Source organism: Apis laboriosa, unplaced genomic scaffold (assembly GCF_014066325.1).
Source record: "Apis laboriosa isolate Shangri-la unplaced genomic scaffold, ASM1406632v1 scaffold12_cov154, whole genome shotgun sequence".
Taxonomy (NCBI): Eukaryota; Metazoa; Arthropoda; class Insecta; order Hymenoptera; family Apidae; genus Apis; species Apis laboriosa.
In genome coordinates, this window is record NW_025221207.1 from 4,648,051 (window position 1) to 4,669,920 (window position 21,870).

Here is a 21,870-nt window from a genome sequence, read left to right on the forward strand (position 1 = left end):
CTGAATCGTAAAATAGATTAGTCTGGATCGCGAATAAATGTTTGTAGTGTGGTTGTGAATTTTTGATTTAAATTATAAATAAATACTTGAATCGTGTGTAGACGACTGTAATATGATTGTGAATCTTAAAATTAAATTGTATAATAAATACCTGATCGCGTTTCTAGTCTGATTGTGACTCTTGAATTAGGTTAGGTTTATTTGAATAAGAGCTTGATCGTAATTTTCTTGTTATTTGACAATGAATGGTTGATTTAGAATAGATGTGAATAGTTTTAATGTTTAATCTGTGTGATTGAGAAAAGAATTCGATAGTAGACAGTCTGAAAAATCTTTAGCAATCTGGATATTCCGAAGGGAATACGTCAGATTGCTTTATTTGTGACAGTCTCTTAAAGCGATGAAAAGTTTTTAAAGTTATGCAAAACTATGCGATTTGACGATCAGGATTCTGTGGTAAAGTCATTCTGATGTGATTCTTGATGAGGAAGACATTTATATTATCGTAGAGAAATTTGATGGTTTCGATATCATTGAATGAAATAATTCTTAATCGGTTCGAATTTCAATTCAATTAATACGTATCGCAATATATTTTGCTGAATATAATTCTTTTTTTAATAATAAACGTGATAATATAATATATCGAAGATAATAATAATTCGAAGAAAAAGTAATGCGTAATAAGATAAACGATATATATCGATAAACGATACTCTCGGAAACAACGATATATATATCGATACTTTTCAACTTTCTCTCGAACGAATTGAAAATCGAATCGTTCTTAGTAGTCATCAATATGGCCGCTATTGATTAACGGAATTTTTGATCGTCTCGTGTTTAGTGCGATAACGAAATATATATTATGCAAATGTGTTTGTTGTGCTCCGTCATCAAATTCGGGATTCTCTCGGAAGTGTGGGGCAGGCTCGGGCTACACAGTGCCGATAGCATTATTATATTATTCGGCTAATGTTATTGCTGTGTTATGCGTCGGCCAATTAATAATATGGCGGCCATGGACGAACGTTTCACACAGAGGCTTTCTCTTGCCTTCTCTTCGTGCAGTATCAGGATGGAATCGACTTCGCGATAAAATTGATTAACGCAACACCAGTAGTGGCCAACCACACTTTATTGTTTTAAACAGATCACGCGAGGTGTACGTACTACATTGACACGGGTAAATGGAATAGAAACTGGTTCGAATAAAGTTCTACTAAAATGGCGGATAGAGTCAAACTTCGAGAATCACGATATTCGTTCGGTTAAAGTGCAAAAGACAATGGATGGAAAATACGATCGTGGAATTGTTCGAATTTGTTAATTTTAGAAGAATACGAAAGAAGGCGAAGAATACGAATCTTAAAAGAATACCTGAAAAGAATACGACTACGAAAGGTATGTACTTAGAATAGATTTTATTATGATAAAAATCACGAGCATGAGCTTGTAATTAGATTGTGAATTTTATGCAAAATTAAAGATTTAATTTATTCATCAAATGTAATATAATTTGGATATTTCCTATTTTTATACATATCATGTAAATTCTATAGATTTTTATATATTAAAATTTTGCATAAATGCATGAATATTCGCAATTTAATTATAATGGTTATATGATATACAATAGAAAGTTGATTATTCGAAGTTTGATTATTCAAATGATTAATCATCCGAACACAGGATGAATATGCATTCAAAATAAGGTCTAATAATATTTCAAAATATATAATCTAAAATAGTAAAAACAATTAATTCATTTTTTTTATTATTTTTTTTTTTATTAACTATCTTTTATATGTCTTTTATGTATATTTCCAAATCATAAAATTTCATTTCATGATTTGGTTCTTGCTGATAAATTATCTGAATAAATTTCAATATTTTATAATAGTTTTATACTATTTATGCTAGATATGATATATATCATCATTTATTATTAAATGATTTACAGAAAATGAAATAGATCTAAAGGGATAGTAGAAAAGTATAAATATATTTAAAAATTATTGTGTAATTAAAACTATCTCTTCATTTTTCAATTAGGTAGTGCTTTTTAAGTAATTTATATTATTAAGTTTTTATTATAGTTTGATCATATTACATTATGAATATGATTATTCCAAATATCATACTGTTAAATATCTAATCAAATTATTATACTAATTATCATATAAATTATTATACAATATAATAATACAATAGTAATATAATATAATAATACAATAATTAAAATATCTTTTCCATGTTGATTTTTTAATTATCATGAAATCATTGTTCTTTTGACATCTTCTATTCTGAAAATCCCAAAGTTTATTATATAAATTTTGGAAAAATTCCACATAAAATGTGTTCAAGGAAGTTTAAGTATATTTCTCGTCTTTCGGTTCATGATTTTCCGATACTTACTTCTACAAATGTATTATTATATTCTATTTAGGGTGTAAAAGGTGGCAACATTCAATGATATAGCGATATGCAACGTTATTAAAAAATTTATATCAATTAAAAGGGATAAAAATCAAGAATAGGGAAACGAATATTATAAATTTGGTTCACGAGAGATTTCAATTTCGACTTGTAACAATCTTCTTTTACAATTCGTTTAAATTTGATTAATTATTAGATATAATTATTGAATATCGAAAATTTGAGAAAAGAGAAATTCTTTTCGAATTTCGAAGAACTCGTCTCGATTCGTTTAATTATCGCATATCGAATAAAAAAAGGAAAAAATAGAAATTCTTATCAAATCTTAGAAATTCTTTGGATTAATTAAGTTTCGAGTTAATTATTGGAAACTTAATTTGCAAAATTTTAATCAAAACCCTCCTTTCTTTTTTCGTACTACGAAATTATTACAATACCATTTAACTATAATAGAATCTGCCCAGGATTACGTTTAACATTTCTCTCCTCTTTTTAAATTGTACTAAATCTTTTGAAACACCGTGAACGTTAAAGACCGTAACACGACACGCCCCTTAGTAAAGAGAACCGTAGGCTTATGGTGGTGAGCGGAAGTATTAAAAAAACTTTCCCTTTGTTACGAGGTAACGAGTTATAATGGTAGCCCGGAAAAGTTTCAGCTATTCGTTTCTATTCCAGCGACTTTTTACGCTGGAGATGAGCGGCCATAACTCGGCTCAAACTTGTCGGTTGTTCACGGGCAATCATTATATAGACGCAAATTATCAATGAAAAATAAAAAATTCACGATCTTCGTGACGAATGAACATGATTTAAATCGTTGTTTCGTTTCTTTTTAAAGCTAAGCTAGTTGAAGTTTCGAGTTTATATCATTTTTTATGATTAATTAAATATTGCGTTTATATCGTTGAAGGTGAGAAAAATAAAACTTCGAAAACTTGTTAATGAAGCAAAGTTCGATAATAAAAAAGAACGATGCAAAATTTATTTCGAGATGAAAATGCTTTATCGATGTAATCACAAACACGTGCATTCGTATATTAATTATATAACTTTTTACAAATATTCTTTTCTTTCAAAATTTTTTAATTCATCGTTATTAATTACGGTTTTTCTAATAATAAATAAAATGATAAAACGGTTGATTAACGAATAATAATAATAATTAAATTGTAGTTATTTAATAATTATCACCGATCCCTAAATTGCTATTTATTAATTATCTGTACACTATATTAATTACTATCACTAGTAATTACGTTAATGAGTCATACGTAAGCTTAATACAGATTTATCAGAATGATCCTCAATTAACTTAATTGCCAAATAACGAGTGTCGATTAATTGCAAATCTCTCTTCGTAAATATTCGCGGCCGGTTTAAAATGAATTCGAAAAGAAATTGAAATCTCTCTAGTTGAAATCCATTGAAATTTTCAATCGCGTTGAAAAATATCCTTGTTGTTAGAGTTAAATGAATTGTCAAGTGTTATCGATCCGGGTTAATAACAATAATGCATCCTATTCACATTTCGAGAATAAGTTTGAAATCGATAATCAAATCTGTATGAATTTTTATATGAATTTTTGAATTTCAATGATCTTGTATCGTGTGATAAATACGTATTGTTTTAATGATTGTTTTTATTTTTTTTTTTTTTTTTTACAAAAAGGGGAAAGAATGATTGAGTTTGCGTTATATAAGGAATTATATTATTTAAATAATATTAATTTGTATTAATATTAATTTCAAATAAATTTCAAATTTAAGCTTTTAAATTAGTTGTATATTGATAGCTATGTTTAATTCAAAATTAAATTAGCGTAATGAAATTTCATTGAATTAAGAGATACGTGTGTACGTGATTATGTTATATATTATTAATTTTAATATCGTATAATAAATTTATAGCATAGTAGCATTAAACATTATAATATTTCTATCGATAATTTTACATAAATCCATTTAAAAATTCAATTTTTGCTGTTTCTGATGACTTCGAATAATTTCGCTTTTCAATTATTAAGGAGGGTAACTTTGAATTCATTCGCTTTGAATACGAGATTTGTTTTAACAGTGCTCGAACAAGTTTTGTTTTAGAGGGGGGTTATTTATCTTTTCCGTATGGAAATTTTAAAATGTAAATGTTCCCTTGAAACTATCAAACTATCTCTTGAAATCGTTTCGAGATTTAATAAAAAAATTATACCGTCTAGATTGTCTAGTAAACTTTTCACGCAAAATGTACAATTCAACGTTGAAATGTTTGTGATCTGAAAAGAGATATCGATTTTTATAGGTTGTTGAAAATTTTTATCTAAAAATTCCAAAAATAAATATCTTCATTTTTCCTTTCTATTTGAAAAGTTACAAGTAAAAAAAAAAAACCACAGTATTTTCTTTACTCACGCGAGACATTCCGTAACACCGACCTATTTAACAGATTCCTCGAAACTTTCGGAATTTCCTTTTACATTCCATAGCTTTTTTAACATCTACGAGTTCCACTTTCTTTCGAGTCTCGAAAAAATATTTTAACCCTATTTCAACCCTTACCAGCAAAATACCAAAATAATAATCGACATTCTTTCCACTTCTTATCACTGCGTTAACAATTATCAGAAAAAACACACACTTTGTATTCTTCTTATCCACTCAAATCTTAAATAAATATTCAAAACACGTTTTACGATCAATCCTCAATTTTAAAAGGATCGTACGAATTGTAATTATTGTAGCACGATTGCCGTCGTTGTTGTTACCTGTTGGTAATAGTATTCATTAAAAATGTAAGAGCTCGATAAAATCCGGAAACAGGGAGGACAGAGCAGGTTATTACTCGGTTCCCGGAAGATTGCGGTTCCGACCGAGTCTTAACTTGGTTCACAATCCTCTTCCGGTTACAAAGGTCGACGTTTTATGGGTTTACACGTGCCGTAAGATTCGCGATAGGGCGCGAAACGTGCCCCGCAGCTCTTTACCTTTGCACACACGAGCCCTTCGTTTGCGGTAAATGTGATTCATTGGACGATGTTTGGAAAATCACCAGTTGATCCCATTATATAGTATTATATAGTAATCGTCGATGGGAATGCTTTATTCATTTTTTTTTTTTTTTTAATCTCTAGATTTAAAAATTTCTCCCCAACAGATTAAATTTAGATCAAAAAATTCTATTGTTATTTCCTATTGTTTGGTGTATTTTAAATTCGATAATCCAGAATAATTATATCGAATGTTGGTAAAATAATATTCAATTTCTGTGTTATTATACTCTTCGAAATATTTTTCATTAATCATCCACTCCCATGTTCCTATAATAAAAACAAAAATGTGTTGCACGCGTAATATTAAAAGATACGAAAATAAATACTAACCGAAAGGGGTGTCCATTAACAGTAGTAATAATCAATATTAACTCGGACATCTACCGTACGATCGTATTAACATTCATCTATCTCGAACACTTTTCAATTATCTCTCTCTATTAAAACGAGCGTTAACCTCTCGTTTGAGAATTAGAGTTCTTCCATTCCCAACGCTATCTTTAAAATGCCACTTGCCACTTCGTCTCGAACGATCGAACATCGTTATTTGTGAACGTTCAAGGGAGAGTTGATAAACGAGTTACGGTCATCGAGGCAACCGTTTACAAGCATATCATCCGAACAACTGTAGCTCAGACACGTAATTGAGAACATCAAAGTTTTCCTTTATTCTGGTCGATGCATAGAGAGACAGAGAGAGAGAGAGAGAGAGAGAGAGAGAGAGAGAGAGAGAGAGAGAGAGAAGCGAGTCGAAACGTGTAAGTTTGTTACACCCTAGAGGCAAAGTTTCGTGATATCCCGCAAATGAATTTGATAAGCCCGGAAACAGTATTGATGCAGCGCCAAATATTTCGGTGGAGGAAACTATTTGCAAACACGGTGTAAAGACGCGTTATTGCATTATTTTACGGCTGATTTTACCAACGTCGACACGGCCGCCGCTAAATTATGGAAGGATGAAAGTTGTCCTGTCGCGTAAACGGGTATTAGTTTGACGAGACTGGCGTTGTCGCGGCTCTAATTAATGATTTCTATTGGATCGTTTCTCGTAATTAATGCACGTGTGCATTCTGAGCATGATTGTTCGTAACGGATTAATTATTTAATTCTTCTTCCTTCTTTTTTTTTAAGAAAAAGAAATTGTTCCACTTATCACCACATTTAATTGATCGATTATAATTTATAATCCCGCAAGAATTTTTCATAATTTATCTTTCAACGAAGAATATTCTGATCAACGCGTACAATAATTTTTATCTAATCAGTTATTTTATTTCACCAATTTTTATTTGTTAACATCGAATTAATAAAAGGATTTATTTTTAAATTGATGTATCCTTCTCTACTGTTGAATGCTGAAATTTAATTTTTAAATGAATATTCTAGTTCTAAAAATTATTTTTAAAGAAAACGAAGTACTTACCAACGACTCTACTTAACGATGTAATTCCTTAAAAGAAACGAAATGTATCTTAAACCTTTCAATGGTCGAATCACCTCCCCATAAGAATTCCTCTCGCATCAGGTACCCGACTTCCGTTTCCGAAATCGTTGAGGGCCTGTTTGGCGGCAAGTTTATCGGGTTTCGCGGCGATTTCTCAAACTTTCAGCCGCTCGAACGAGCGCGAACAGAAAGACAGGATTACCCTTCCCCTCCCTTCTTCTCGATCATCCCTCTTTTCTCTTTCTCCTTCACCCACCTCCTCTCTCCCCACGGCGATCTCCGTGGAATTCCTTTGGGAACTTTCCGATATTCATATCTGCTTGCTACTACATCAAAAATTCCAACCTCGCCCCGCTCAGCCCACGAGTTCTCCTCTCAGTTATAAAGGATTCGCAGCCACTTATGATATCAGCCTTCCATCTTATCTACCCATTCACCTTCCCCTCTCGTGTCCTCCTCTCCTTATACCTTTCCAACCCCTCCAATCCACGCCGCTTCCTCTTCTTCTTACCTACGTTCTTCTACGTCATCAACGCCCGAAAACCTCCCCATTCGTTCCCCTTTTTCCTCGCCTCTCTCCATTCTCCATCTTCTTTGGAAGAAAGGAGGGCCTCTAAACGTTTCGTTCTCTTCTTCTCTTTCCACCCCCATCTTTGTCACTTCCGATCCGTCCAATTTTTCTTCCCTCTCCCTTCCAACGTCTCTTTCTCCGTCCCTTCCGGCGTCCTTTCCTCGCCGATCTGGATTAACGAGCCGACCCTTTTTCCATCGTCCACTTCGAACTGCCCCTCCATCCGGCCCGTTCGTGACTCGCCTCGAAACGAGCCTCTCGATATATATATATATATATGTGCACAGGTATGCGCGAGATACTTTCCCTTCTTCTTTCTCCTTTCTGATCCTTTCATTTCTCTCTTACTTTTTAATTTTAGTATTTCTCTCCGGATAGTGGTCTTTACAGTCTTTTTACTTATGATGTGGTATTTTTTTATTGATTTTTATCGAGAGGAACGTTAAAAGTTCGATTTTTTTCCATCTTCGATATGGTTCTTTTCATCTGGATTTAAGAAGAAGGAACGTTGAATACGAGGAAATATTTGTTTCGTAGATTAGTTTAATATTAATTAATTTATGAAATTATTCTTATCGCGTTGTAATTATAAGAAAGGGAAGAATATAAAGTAATACGTTAATTATGATTTTGGTATTAATATTTTGCACTTTTCTAAAATTTCACTAGAAAATTAGCTTAAAGGGGGGAGATCTTTCAAAATAACTTGAACAATGATCAATTGCTGAAATATCTCATTGCGCTGAATTGATAATTAAATCGGGTTATTAACACGGGTTTGATCGATTTCACATTCGCTATTAATAATACACGCACTTCTATATTATTTTATTCGTTATATCGCGAATTAATAAGTTTATACTACGTAAATTTTGAAAGCTTCGATTTCCTTTACGGAATAAAAATTGGAATGAAAAAGAAAAAAATAATAATATAAAAATACCAACGATTACAAATAAAAAGAACAAAACGGATCAAAGTCCATTGATTATTACACATATCAATTTTAACAAAAATTCTCGCAAAGAAGCTTCGTCTAATAGAATTTCTTTATCGAAAACAGACTTCGCAACGAGGCTATTATCTAAAAATACAACACGCATATACACCAGATCGATTCTCTTTGTCGACCGTGTTGCAGTATCAAAAGACTGCCAATAAATATTGCAAAAAAATTGGCTAAAAAAAATTTCAAAATGTCCCTAGTTTCGACACTAGGAAATACCGTTGCTGGTCGCTCGTTAAACGGCACACTCTCTCGATTACCCTCGATCTGTGGAATTGTACACACACACTTTCGATTCTTTCGAAAAAAAAGAGAGAGAGAAAGAGAGAGAGAAATCGAGAGGATTCGCGCCCAGTTTACTTGGCTGTCGGTCCAATCGGCAAACGCGATTGGTTTCGTTAATAACCACAGACGAAGCACGTGAACGGGGGGGGAGTTGAATAACCCAGTGATCGATTCGAAAGTCGACGCGAAACGAATAAATGCAATTTAATTAATGCGAATGTTCGCCGAGGTTTTATTTACCTATTGTGTTACCACGGTCTCGCGATTTCATCCCCTCGCCATCTGCCTTGGGGCGGTGATCTTTAATTAATGGCCGGACGTCGAGGGCCATCCCCGTCGTCGTATTGCGGATTAATTCGATTCCAAGTGTCTACTAATTATCGGCGGGCTAGAATTGCGTGGTTGTCATAGGATCGAAATTCTAGCAAGAGGAAACAGGCCGTAAACCTTTCGCGTATTGGTGGGTTCCGTATTTACGTGAAACAGAGACAACTTTCGCGCGTTTCGTGAACGGACAGAGACGCGGCAAGTGGAGGAACAATGTGGTGAAGGGGGAGGAAGAGAGAGAGAGAGAGAGAGAGAGGGAGGGAGGGAGGGAGAGAGAGAGAGAGCTGCGAACTCGTTAAGCATGAACGACCGATCGTTGGAGGCTTGGAAATCGGTTGCGGTGTAAACGTCACGTTTCAGAGGGCGTCTACAATGGCTCATTAAATTGAATAATCATCGAGGTCATATCCAAGCCGGCGAGGATGCGGTATCTGCAATTTACTTGGTCATCGGCCGGCAAAGTTATGTTAGTCCAGTTGGCCAAGTACTATCATCGAGTGTATTGAGTCTGGACGGGATGTCTACAACGATGTTTGTCTGACGATCCCGGTTACAAACTGCCATGGCAAGATGTTGGTTCTTCCTATCCCTTAGTATTGACTCGATGAAAGTGGCGACCGGTATAAAGTAGCGTTTACATATTAAATAACTCTACTGGAAAATAACTAACCTTCATCATTTGTGAATGCTAATTTTATTTCTTTTTCACAAAGAAACACGATTAGCGAAAGTAATACGATTTTTTACGTATCGCTTAATCTCAACTATTTAAACACAAATTTAAATTTTATCACGTTTTCGATTCTTCTTCCTTTTTAAAAAAATATCCATTTCCAATATCTATACATCCTATAAATCAATTTTATTTATATTAAAACCTTTATAATAATTCAAAATCCGTTCAACTGCATCGAAAACAGTGCCTTGTATTTTTAATCAGCAAGCAATATCGTACAAAGTGATCACGTACCTCCTTTTAGCTGCAAGAAAGAGGAGACCTTCCTCTTTAAAGTGCTTTTTGTTTCACGTCGATATGATGCTTCCTTTCCGAGATACGATCGTTTAAAGCGGAGCATATTTCTGAATATTTCACCACCGCTGTCCTCGTCGCACGGTCGCTCCTCTCGCTCGCACATCGCCACTGACCTATCCGAAGCGCGGCCGCCGCGCGTTGGTCAGTGACAGACGCTGACTCAGCGTTATTTTTACTATTACTACGCGACGTACGCATTTCCAAGAAAGAAACTAGGTCACGGCGATTCGCGCGCCATTCATGATCGTCTTAAACGATGCGTTTTGCATTCTATAATTCGAAGCTTTATATCTTTGCGATTAATCGAGATATCGACGTGAAACAAATTACATTTTTAATCGCGCCTTTCCTTCCACCTATCGTGCTATCAATTTTGAAAATTTGGAAATTCTTTTTTCACGAGTATTGGAAATTTTAACATCGTATCATGAGAACTCTTATTGGTCTCTATGTATAATTAAAGCGTTCTTTCTTTTTTTTCTTTTTTTTTTTTTTAATAAATCAATTCTTGTAATAGATAAATACAAATTTTTACAAACTCTCGTACAACTTTGTGTTATTCGTAATAAAGAAAAACATTTTTTTAAACAAACGTGTTTGATAACATTCCTATATATACTTACTATTACACTTGCTATTTAAAAAGATCCAACTGATCTTGAAATTTCCATGCTCCACCTACGAAAAAGTTATTATATACCATCCTATATTTAATTTACATTCACGATATATATATATATATATATATATATATATATCCATTAAAAAAAGATAATTAAAACAAATATCACACGAGAGAGTATATCCTTTGACATCGCGTATCTTCGGGCTTCAAACTATCAATTTTATTCGTTCGATATTTTGTTATAAATCGGGCATCGATTTGGCAACCGGGTACCGCAATGCAAAATATAATAATACGCATCGACTCGTTGTCACGGCGTATAATGCCCTCGATGAGTACATATTTTCCATCGTACACGCGATAATGCACCGGTCAGGACGGACGTTTATGGCATATCCGTTTATCACGTGTATCGCTTAATTAATCACTCTTCGCACTTTCATTGTTCAAATCGGACAGAACCAATTTGGCTTTTATTACTTCGCGTCCGCTCGTATCGGATTCGGTTCATAACCCCGGTGGCCGAAACATTTCCGTCATACTTTAAAGAATTATAAAGGATAAATTACCGCAATAAACGTCTGCATCCCGGTTCTATTAACCGGCCGCATTATTTAGAACTCGTTAATCGATATGTAATCAACGTTCGTTTCCGTGATTCATTAAAGATGAGGATCGATCCTAATGCTCTTCACTGCGAATCAAATGAATCGTATATCGAGATCGTGGCACAGTTGTTAATGAAACTATCGATCCTATACGTATTGAAATCGTAATACAGTAGTAATGAAGCTAACTGTTGTAATATTGAAACTGTATCGTTTGATAATTCTTTCGTTCGAGAATTTTGTATGCGAATTAAGATTAATCGAAGATTAAAAACGGACCGTATTTTTTATCTTATCTTAGATAATTCAATCGTTATATTAATATTAAATATCAATAATCCAGTGAATAATATAAATAAATATCGTATGAGTTAACATTTGCGTGTAACATTGTACAAATAAGTACAATTGTTTAATGATAATAATAAAATTTTCTAAAAGATACATTTTGTAACTACAATGAAATAATCAATTGTTTTATTAAAATTGGGATTAATTTAAAATCACATTTACCTTAAAATAATGAATTCTCCCCGGATATCTTTTCGACCTTAAACCAGTTTTACAACAATATTCCAGCCAAGAGGTTTTCTCTCACGCGGATAAAAATAGAGGCGAACATCCACGCATGTCTGTAAACTTCGCTCATCATCCATGCAACTTTCCACCCCCGCATATTTCCCTTTTCTCGTTCACCCGCAATTTTTTTATATGCCCGTCGTCTGTTCGCCGGTGCTACGCATTAACATATAATTTTCGCCGGCAAATGTCGAAGGAAATATCGCCGTCGTAAAAAGTGTGTTCATCTTGAATACAGGGAATAGATGCACAGATATATTCAAAATGATAATATACATTCGCGAGACAATTTCGTAGGGCGAAACAAACGCGAAAGTTATGCAAAAATGTATGAATAGACCGTGGATTTTTATGCAGCTAAAACGTGTTCAAATATTAAATATTATATTCGAAAAAATAACGATTTTTAATTATTTTCTAATTAATTCCTCATCATTGAGAATTTATATATATACAATTACCTCCGAGGAAAGAAGATTCAATTTCTTGCCTCTGTTTAAAATTGGATAATGAAAATGGACGAATTAGAGAGACGTATATATATATATATAATTATAAACCAGTCTCTAAATAAATTCCACAAAAAACCTAATCTCCAAGAATACATATATCAAATTTAATCCAATCCTCTTGATTTCGTCCTATCTCAAAATCTCAAAATACTTAATTCCATACCAAAAAAAGAAAAGAAATTATTTTCCATTCCAGAAATCTAAATCCATAGAGCATCTAAAAAAAAAAAAAAAAACAATCGTAGTATCAAATTCCAACGAAAACGAACAAAAGGATCTCTTTAACAAAGCCACATTCGTGGAAAAAAGGGGGCAATTTGTCCATGCATGAATCGCACAGAGAGAGAGAGAGAGAGAGATAGATAGATAGAAGCCTTTCCGTTTCGAAGACACCGACTTTCAACGGTTTCATCTCGTTAGATCCGAAAACCGGGCCGTGAAACAGGATTTCGGTGTTCTGCCATCAGTCATTTTCATGACGTGATGGCGAGGGGGTTAAACACGATACATTCCATTTGATATACGAATAACGGACGTTGCCCGATGTCTCTTTGAACGATATAAATGGAAAAGCTCGCCCTTTGCTGCGCCCTTTGTGCCTGGCAAGCGAAGGGCATCCAAGTTGGATGATTTTGTTCAGGGTCAACGAGTATCAATGCTTCGAATGTGCCGCCTATTTTTTTCAACGCGAAACATCGCGCAGACTCCTATGGGACGAACGATGCAGAAATATGTGTATATATATGTATATTTTTTCTTTCTTCTTTTTGCTCATCCTTTTTTTTTTAATGAAAAAAGATAGGCTCGTAAATGCGAGGAGTATAATGAATCCGTTCTTTGATGGATTTTTGTAAAATGAAATATTATGTTGATTAGGATGGATTGGAAGGTTAATGAGATATTGGAACAATGATGTGTTGATCTGAAAGTAAGAAAAAGCAAAAGTTAATAAAATGATAGGTTTAAAATTTCGTAGTATAGAAAGTATAGAATTTCGTTTTTTGGTATCCATAATATTCATAAAATTATAAGAAATTATTTTATGATTGTATATACATCATAAAATATTTTCATATTCAAGATTTATTCTTAATGGGACAGAGATATTGAATTTTTCTTTTCTTGAAATTTTCACAAGAAATTTTTTCAACTAATTGATTTAAAAATAAAAAAAAAATCATTAGTTAATATTAAATCACTAATCATCATTATGTAAATTGACAGGATTAAAAATGATGGACAATAAAACTTATACATTAATCGTTTCTTTATTCAGTTTCATATATATATATATATTTATATTTATATTTATATTTATATATATATATATATTTATATTTATATTTGTATTTATATTCATATTTATATAATTATCTCCTTTGGTACCAGCAGTGCGATAATTCATTGGTAGGCTTAGTACAAGTATCCATCACTGGGATCATGTTATTACATGGTACATTATTTAATTACATTGACGCAGGTATGCATATCGTTAATTATATTCATATATTATACTATATATATATATGCATACATTATATTAACTTATTACATATGTATGCGCGTGATTATTGTACAATATGCGATGCGCCCTTAAATATTCGAAGGGAAAGATGATCGTATTCACAATAGGAGAAATGTTTCTGTCCGCTCATTTTTTATTTCTTTCTCTTTTTTTAAATAACATTATGTATGTATGTATGTTTGTATGTATAGTGCAAAATATATTAAGGCCAGACCATTTATAGAAGGACAATTTTTTGGAATCCTTCTCAAAGGTTAACCAATCATATACATATTTATTATTTTATTCTCTCTCTTTTTATTCTGGTTTCTTTTTTTTTTTTTTTTATTATTATCAAATCGGCACATAGATGAATACTAATCATCGCAAATTGATGATAATGGATACTAACACTAATTTCGCGTTTGTTAAGTAATTAAGCATAGAAAGTCGAGTTTGGATAGATTATTTGTTTACAAATGAAATTGATCGAGTGTAGAAATGGAAAGAGGATGTTGTTGTTGTCATTTTTTTTAAATTATTTTCATTGGGTATCCAAAGATGGAATAGGTGATCATCTTAATGAAAATGTTCCACTTTTCACAATTTTGTGAATTTTTAAGTTTTTTGAAAAATATTCGAATGTAAATTTTTGAATTAGAAAGTAACGTCGTGTATTAAAATATGTATATTTTATTCACTTACGTTTGATAAAATTGCAATATGCATAAATGTTAAGACCATCTTCAGATAACCTAATGAAATATTTACAATACTATAAAAATTCAGATGCTGATAGTCCTGAGGATGTCGTTTTGAAATCGCTTAAAAATTCAAAGAAATTCCGAAAGATATTTTCTTGATATGCAAGGAAAATACAACGTGGATGAAACGCCATCGATATGCGTTCGATATGAATTTTCTATTTTCTTAAACAATTTTTCTCCTTCGTCACTAGCTTTCACCCACGTGCTCTTTAACTTACACTATTAAATTCGGTATATTTTTTTTTTTTTTTTTAGAGATAATAATATTCATTGCGATTTCACTCGATTTTTAATAATATATTCGTTAAAGGATCTGAATTTTTTAGTGATGAGAAAACAGAACAATTTATGAAACAAAAGTATTTACATACTTTTCATGTAAACAATGCACTACCAATTAAATAATATCGTAATATATTTTACAACACGCTTTTATACCGATTGCTTTTTGTCTTGCATAAATATACACTTCATTTCACTTACACCTGTAATTGTTTTTATAATTTTGCAAATTGAAAAATTTAAAGTTACGATTTTAAAACGACTCGCGATTAACAAATTATAACATGAATAATAGCAGATATTTAATTCTAATCAAATAAATTATCTAATGATCGATTAAACGGAATATCTGTTACGCTAAATTATTTTATTAGAAAATTCTATCAATCTTTCTTCACTTTGCATTATTATTATTCGAAGAAGAGAGTCGATAGAATTTTTTTTTTTTAAACGTAAAATCTATGAATTTTGTTTTATCGTAACGTGGAAGGCCGATTTTACTGTAATTTGATTTCACTTTTTTTATTTATATCTTACAATCTATTATATAGTTATGTATATATATATATATTTATCGTGTAACCGTCGTAAACACCTACAGTCAACAATTCAATAACTTTAATAATATCGTTTCATTATATTCCATATTTTACACAATCTACACATAAATGTATTCTCATATCCACTGATATTAAATGTCGCATTTAATTCTTTCTTTCTACTAACGATCCATCCATTCATCCGTACTTCACTCATTTTTCATATTCGTAATTTGGTTTTTGAAGTAGATTTCAAATTATCATTATAATTGAGTAACTTAATATTCGGAACGATTTTTCTTGTTTTTTAATTCTAATGTTATTTCTAAAATCTTGAATAGTTGTTTCTAAATTTTTTAAAGGGGATTTTAAATTTTTTGATTTTTTAATTTTTAATATTCATATTTTGAAACTTTGAAATTTTTAATTTCGAAATAATATTCTTAATTTTTCAAAAATTCGTTGGATTATAAATTTTCAAATTTTCTTTGAATTCTTCTAAAAATTCTTCTAAAAATTCAATTTAACAATTATATGAATTAAAGTTTCTTGAATTTTTTAATTTTTGTTTTTATTTTTTCTTTTGCACAATTCACACTTTTTCTTTCGAACGAAGTGTTTCTAGTTTAATTATTAAATTGGAAGTCAGGAGCAGAGATTATTTTCTTATGAAACAAAGAAATTCGTTCCGTCGAATAAGTTAAAGAGAAATTAAAGCTAGCGTTCATTATATCTCATTTCCTAATTAAAAAAAATTTTAATAAAGGATCCCTCGATTATTAACAAGATGATATCTTTATCGAAAACATTGTTATATTAACATCTTGTATTGATTGAATACCAATATAAAAATAATAAAATATTCACGATGCGCGTTAATAATAATAAAACAAAAAAAGACGAGGAATAAAAATCAGATTTATTGAATGGAACGCGTTTTACTTTTACCCTAAATTCATACGTTTTGGCACGTTCTTTCAAGCGAAGCGAGCATCAGTTTTTACTTTCTTTTAATTCCATTTCACAGTTGAAACGAATATTACGTATTCGTAAAATTAACAATTCGATTTCTAATCTCTTATGTATCAAATAGAATCTTTTCATTCAGGATTAATTTAATTTTATAGTAAAGTATGTATACTTTGAACTCGAAAAATTACAATATTTTTCAATAAAAAATTAATTTTACCTTTTATACGTATTGAATACATATCAACACAATTTAAAATTTAAAAGGAGATAACAAATTATACACGTATATATCGAATCTTGCTCGCTTCATTTATAAGTAAAAATCGTACGTATATATATATATATATCTCCTAACGTTACATACCCGTTTAAGATGCGCACACATGCACACACGCTGCAAACGATCATCCATAATAAACGACTCGCCGTAATAAATGCTCGACGATACATATTCCTCTCCTCTTATTTTTGTCGATTGCAAAAGCAAAGGGGTTCAGGGGAAGTTACGTTTCTTACAGAGTTATAGCTCGGTATAATTTTCACTTTATCTTTATCTTTTTCTTCGTTTTTCATTTTTTTTTTTTTTTCGTTTTCTTTTTTTTTTTTTTTTTAATTTTATTTTATTTCTTTTACTTTACACTACATACTGATGGAAGCTCATCATACGAACAACGTGGCGTTCACTGCATGCACACCGATATAACAGTATCGAAAGCACAGGATACAACTTCGTTTTCACGCTCATACGACGACTTTTAATTAATGATTTTGTGCTTGATCGCGCGACTCTCTTCTTTTTTTTGCCGACTTTTTTTTTTCCTTTCTTCTCTTTTCTCTTTTTTTCCTCTTTTTGCTTTCTTTTTTTTTTTTTTTTTTTTTTTTTTTTTTTTTTTTTTTTTTCGTCTCACCCTTTTTTACTCGCGAGAGATGGAAAAATGGGAGCTAAAACGCTGCACGCTGCACGCTGAATGAATCTATATTTTTACTGTTGTGGCAGTGCATTTATCGCTATCGTTACACAGATAATTTTTATAATCTTTTTTTTAATAGAATAAAATACGATCTTTTGTTGGTTTGGAAATTTATTCTTGTCCAGTTTCGTGACAGATTCAAATGAATAAATATTAGGGAAGAAAATTTTTGATTATGCGTGGGTTTGGTCTTTATTCACATTGGTGGATATTTCAAGGATTTAATTTGTATTATTTTATCTGCGAATTTTGAAACTTTTATGAGATATAATATATTAAAAATTTGATCTCTTCCTATTAGAGTTTAACTTTATGATATAACTTTTTTTGCTTAAATTATTTTGCCATTTTTCCATTGAGATTTTTAATTGGGATATGAATTTAAATTTTTGCAATTTTTCTGAAAGGAAAAAAGCTATGAAAATTGCTTCGGTTCAATTCGTAATAAGGATTTGATTTACAATTTTCGTAGCGTAAGTATGTTTCTCTCTAAAATTTATATTTAATTTGCAAAAATTTGATTGCGATTCTCGATTAATTATTTGTTGGAAATAATCGAAGGTATAACAAATAACAAATCCGAAACGATATTAAAATAACGGTATTATGTATCCGTAAAATTAATTAAGAAATTGATTGATCCAATTGTTTCTGTTGTTAACAAAAGAACTTTTTTCTCTCTTTTTTTGAACTCATTAAAAGTTTAAATAGAAAGAATAAGTATGAAATATATAATTTGATATAAAACTGAGAAAACTTTAATTCGAATATTAAAAGATGTATTTTTCTTTGCTCGCTAACTAAATTTTCTAACTTTAAATTACTTTATTAATTAAGTAATTTGTCAATTTAATTTTGTAATTCGTGTAACGATTACCATAAATTCAGGTTATCTGTACAATTTTTTTTTTTTCTCGCATTTATTACAAATCTAACGATATCTTCAGACTTGTGTACTCCTAATCGTTGCTTAAAAATGTCAAATTAATTATCACTACGTTGTAATTGATTAGGGATATGTATTGGATTCGCATAAATATTGCTGATAATTGCCAATTTATTCCTTGTTCTCCATCGAAAAATATATATATCTATATATATATATAAAAAAAAAAAAGAAAAAAAGAAAAGAAAAAAGGAAATAACGAAATAATAGAATTCACATTTTTTTCCTCTCGATGATACCTACATCAACGATGAAATTTCCATTCATTTTTTTTCATTGTTCTAATGAAACGCGTGAATAACGTGTGAATAATACCGTTCGTAATTTTAATTGGATTCATTAATGACGTAAAAAATTGATATATGAAATCTCTGTGTAAATTTTTTTAATGATTATTAAGCTACTAAGTAAAAAAAAAAAAAAAAAAGGAAACTAATTAGAATAAAGAAGAAAAAAAAATTAGCCAAATTAAATTTTTGCAAAGAATTTCATTGTTGTAAAACAATGGAAAATGATTCCTTTATTCCATTTTTCAAATCTTCCTTTTCTTTTTTTTCAAGTCTACGTACCTTTTTTTTTTAAACAATTCTTCTCAATTGTAAATTATCGTTCAATGAGTTGAGAATTATCAAAAGCCATCGAACAACAAATTATCCAACCACCCTCCGCATCATTTACGCGAAACGTTTCGTCGATTCGTTTTAATCAAATCAAATTCACACGCGTTTCTTTGTGCTCGATGACGAGCTACGTAACTAAATTTCACGTTTATTTATATCGGTTGCCTGATATCCTTGTCAACGATTATAATAATATCGCGTCCACTTTGATCGAAGAGAAACGAGAAACTCCTCTGTATCAGTGTTTCTCAACCTTTTCTTTTTTATTGCATTCCTTTATCGCAAGATCTCTTTTAAATGACTACACTTTTTTCATTACTCCTTGATTCTTCCTTCGTTTTTGGAATCTTTATGTATTTGTCGAAGAAAATTAATATTCCTTGGAATTAAATCCTTTCAACCTAAACAAAAATTTTTATCATTCCTCTGATCAATCATAATTCTTCGACCACTTCAATGGCTGATCGACAAATCTTATCTTATTAAAATCCTTCCTTTTATATACACAACATCTGAAAAATTTTTCCTTTACCATAATCAATTTTCAGAGATACAACAGATCAGAGTATCATTGTCGCCATTGTCTTGAAAAAAATAAATACATTATTTTTCAATTACCTTCAAAATTTATTCCTTTTACTCACACACGCGTTACGTTGAGAAACACTGATCTCCACCACCGAACTCACACGCGTTGAAAAGAGACGCACACCCCTCCCCTCACTGAACCCTCCATCAAAAAAGGACAGAGAGGAAGACGTCCGTTGGAAAGAACCGCCACTAAAGGACAAAAAGAGAGAAAGCACGGGATTTAATAATTCTATCATTGGAACAGATAGGACAATTGGACAGGGCCGAGGAGAGAGGAGGGACACGGTGCCTCGAACACGCGCCGCTAACGAGATATCTCGTTAAGCCTACGAACGAACAATCACACGGTGGAGCGAGCTGTTCGACGTGACGAGGGATGTTCGTAAACTGCGTTTCTCCGATATTCGTTAGAATATTAATTTCACGTTCGTCGCACGACCAGATAATGCGATAATGCGCACCACCTCCGTGGAGTTTATCGGAGGATGGAGGGGGTTGGATGCCTCCATTTTCTTCTCTTGTCTCTGTGTCGCGCGAGTAAACAAAAGAGGGGTGGGGAAGGGGTCTAAAGTCGTGGAGATTTTTGCTCGATTCTCGAGATGATCGGTGTGGATCGGATGAAATTCGATGAATCGAATAGAGGGGGGTTGTTGGCCTTTTTTTTTTTTTTTTTGCGGGGCATTCTCGTTATCCGATAGGCGTGCTCAATTTGGTGGACGATGCCGAGCGAGAAGGATTCAATTTCGTTTCAATTTTTAACCACTTTTCGTTCGCTCGCTCGCTTCTTTTTTTCGTGACGTGGCGTGATTTAAAATGGTGAAAAAGGGGGTTAAGTTTTTTGATTGCATCAAAGAATTTCGGTATTAGGAATTACAATTGTTGATGAAAATTGAGAAATGAATAGGTTGAAGGATGGATTAATTATAACAAATAAAATCGTAAAAAGTACAAAAGAATTTGAGAAGTTCTTTTAATTCTTGTATTATTATTTTGATGTGTTTTTGTCTTTTTTTTTTTTTTTTTGGTATTTTAATTAATTGATCATCTGTTTTTTTCCTCGAAGAGAGAACGTAAGGAATGGATAATTGGTGATTCCGTGTGTAGTTGTCAAAGAATGAAATAATAATTAAGGTATTTTATCTAAAATTCCGTATATAACGGAACAATATTAAATTATAGGGGATAATGTGAAATGATTACAAAGGGAAATTATTTTAGTAGATTACAAAAGCGGATTGTTGGCTTTACGTGTATCCTATTATGTTTTACACAAATTAAAAATGTATACGAAATTCTGGTATCATTTCCCGAGAAATTTTACATAACGATATATTATTTTAGAGAATAATTTTAATAAAAATAAAAAAAAGATATATAAAGTATCAAAGTTTTAAAATTCGAAATTTATTATAGTTAATTGTAATATAATTTTATATAAAACAGAAATCAGAATCTCTAAATATTTTCATAAAAAAGAATTTGATTATTATTAAAAATTATTCTGTTAAAATAATGTCTGATTGATATTGAAAATCTTTTCATGATCCCTTCTTAAATTTCAACCGTTAAAAAACGATCATTTAATAGGCCAAGAGTATATATATATATATATATGTTTTTCCTTCCTTCCTTCAACCGTTTCAGTTTTTATAGTCATTTAACTACCTGACACATTGGCGGGTATTTTTAAAACCACTTTAAAATACTTCTCTGGTCTGGTTCTTTTGTTGAAAGATCGCACGAGTGGTGCTACATTAAAGTGTGGACTTACACATAGGTCAAGTAGATTACAGAGTAACAGGTGGATGGCGAAATTGCTCTAACGAGACGTGTCTTCTTAATTGGGAAGATAAAAATGCCCAACACATGCCCGACGAAACGAATTTAAATTTGTCGCCTTCTAAAACGATCCCCGAAATATTTGTGGTTAAAAATCAATTTTCTTAAACTTTCTCTTATTCGTGAATGAATGAACGAAACGAATAAATTTTCAAAATTTTAACAAATAGGATAAAGTATAATTTGTATAATTTGTTGCTCGATTCAGCTTTTATGAGTGAAGCTAATAACAACGTTTAAATCTCGAAATATATGGTAATTAAAAATTTGATGATAAGTAATTTTTAAGTGAATTTCGCGATATAAAATGTGGACGTTTAATTGTTGGTTCTCACTTGGGTATATTGTACATTTTTTTTTTTT

General features: G+C 31.4%; 1 long non-coding RNA gene across 3 annotated transcripts in view; it reads left to right on the top strand.

The window, feature by feature from the left end:
* The first annotated feature begins 209 nt into the window (after positions 1 to 209).
* The window catches only part of LOC122720624, an 85,852-nt gene continuing 64,191 nt past the window's right edge, over positions 210 to 21,870 (top strand). For all 3 annotated transcript variants that reach the window (XR_006347791.1, XR_006347792.1, XR_006347793.1), the window contains exon 1: positions 210 to 1,404. This is a non-coding gene — a long non-coding RNA (uncharacterized LOC122720624). The remainder of the gene's footprint in view (positions 1,405 to 21,870) is intronic.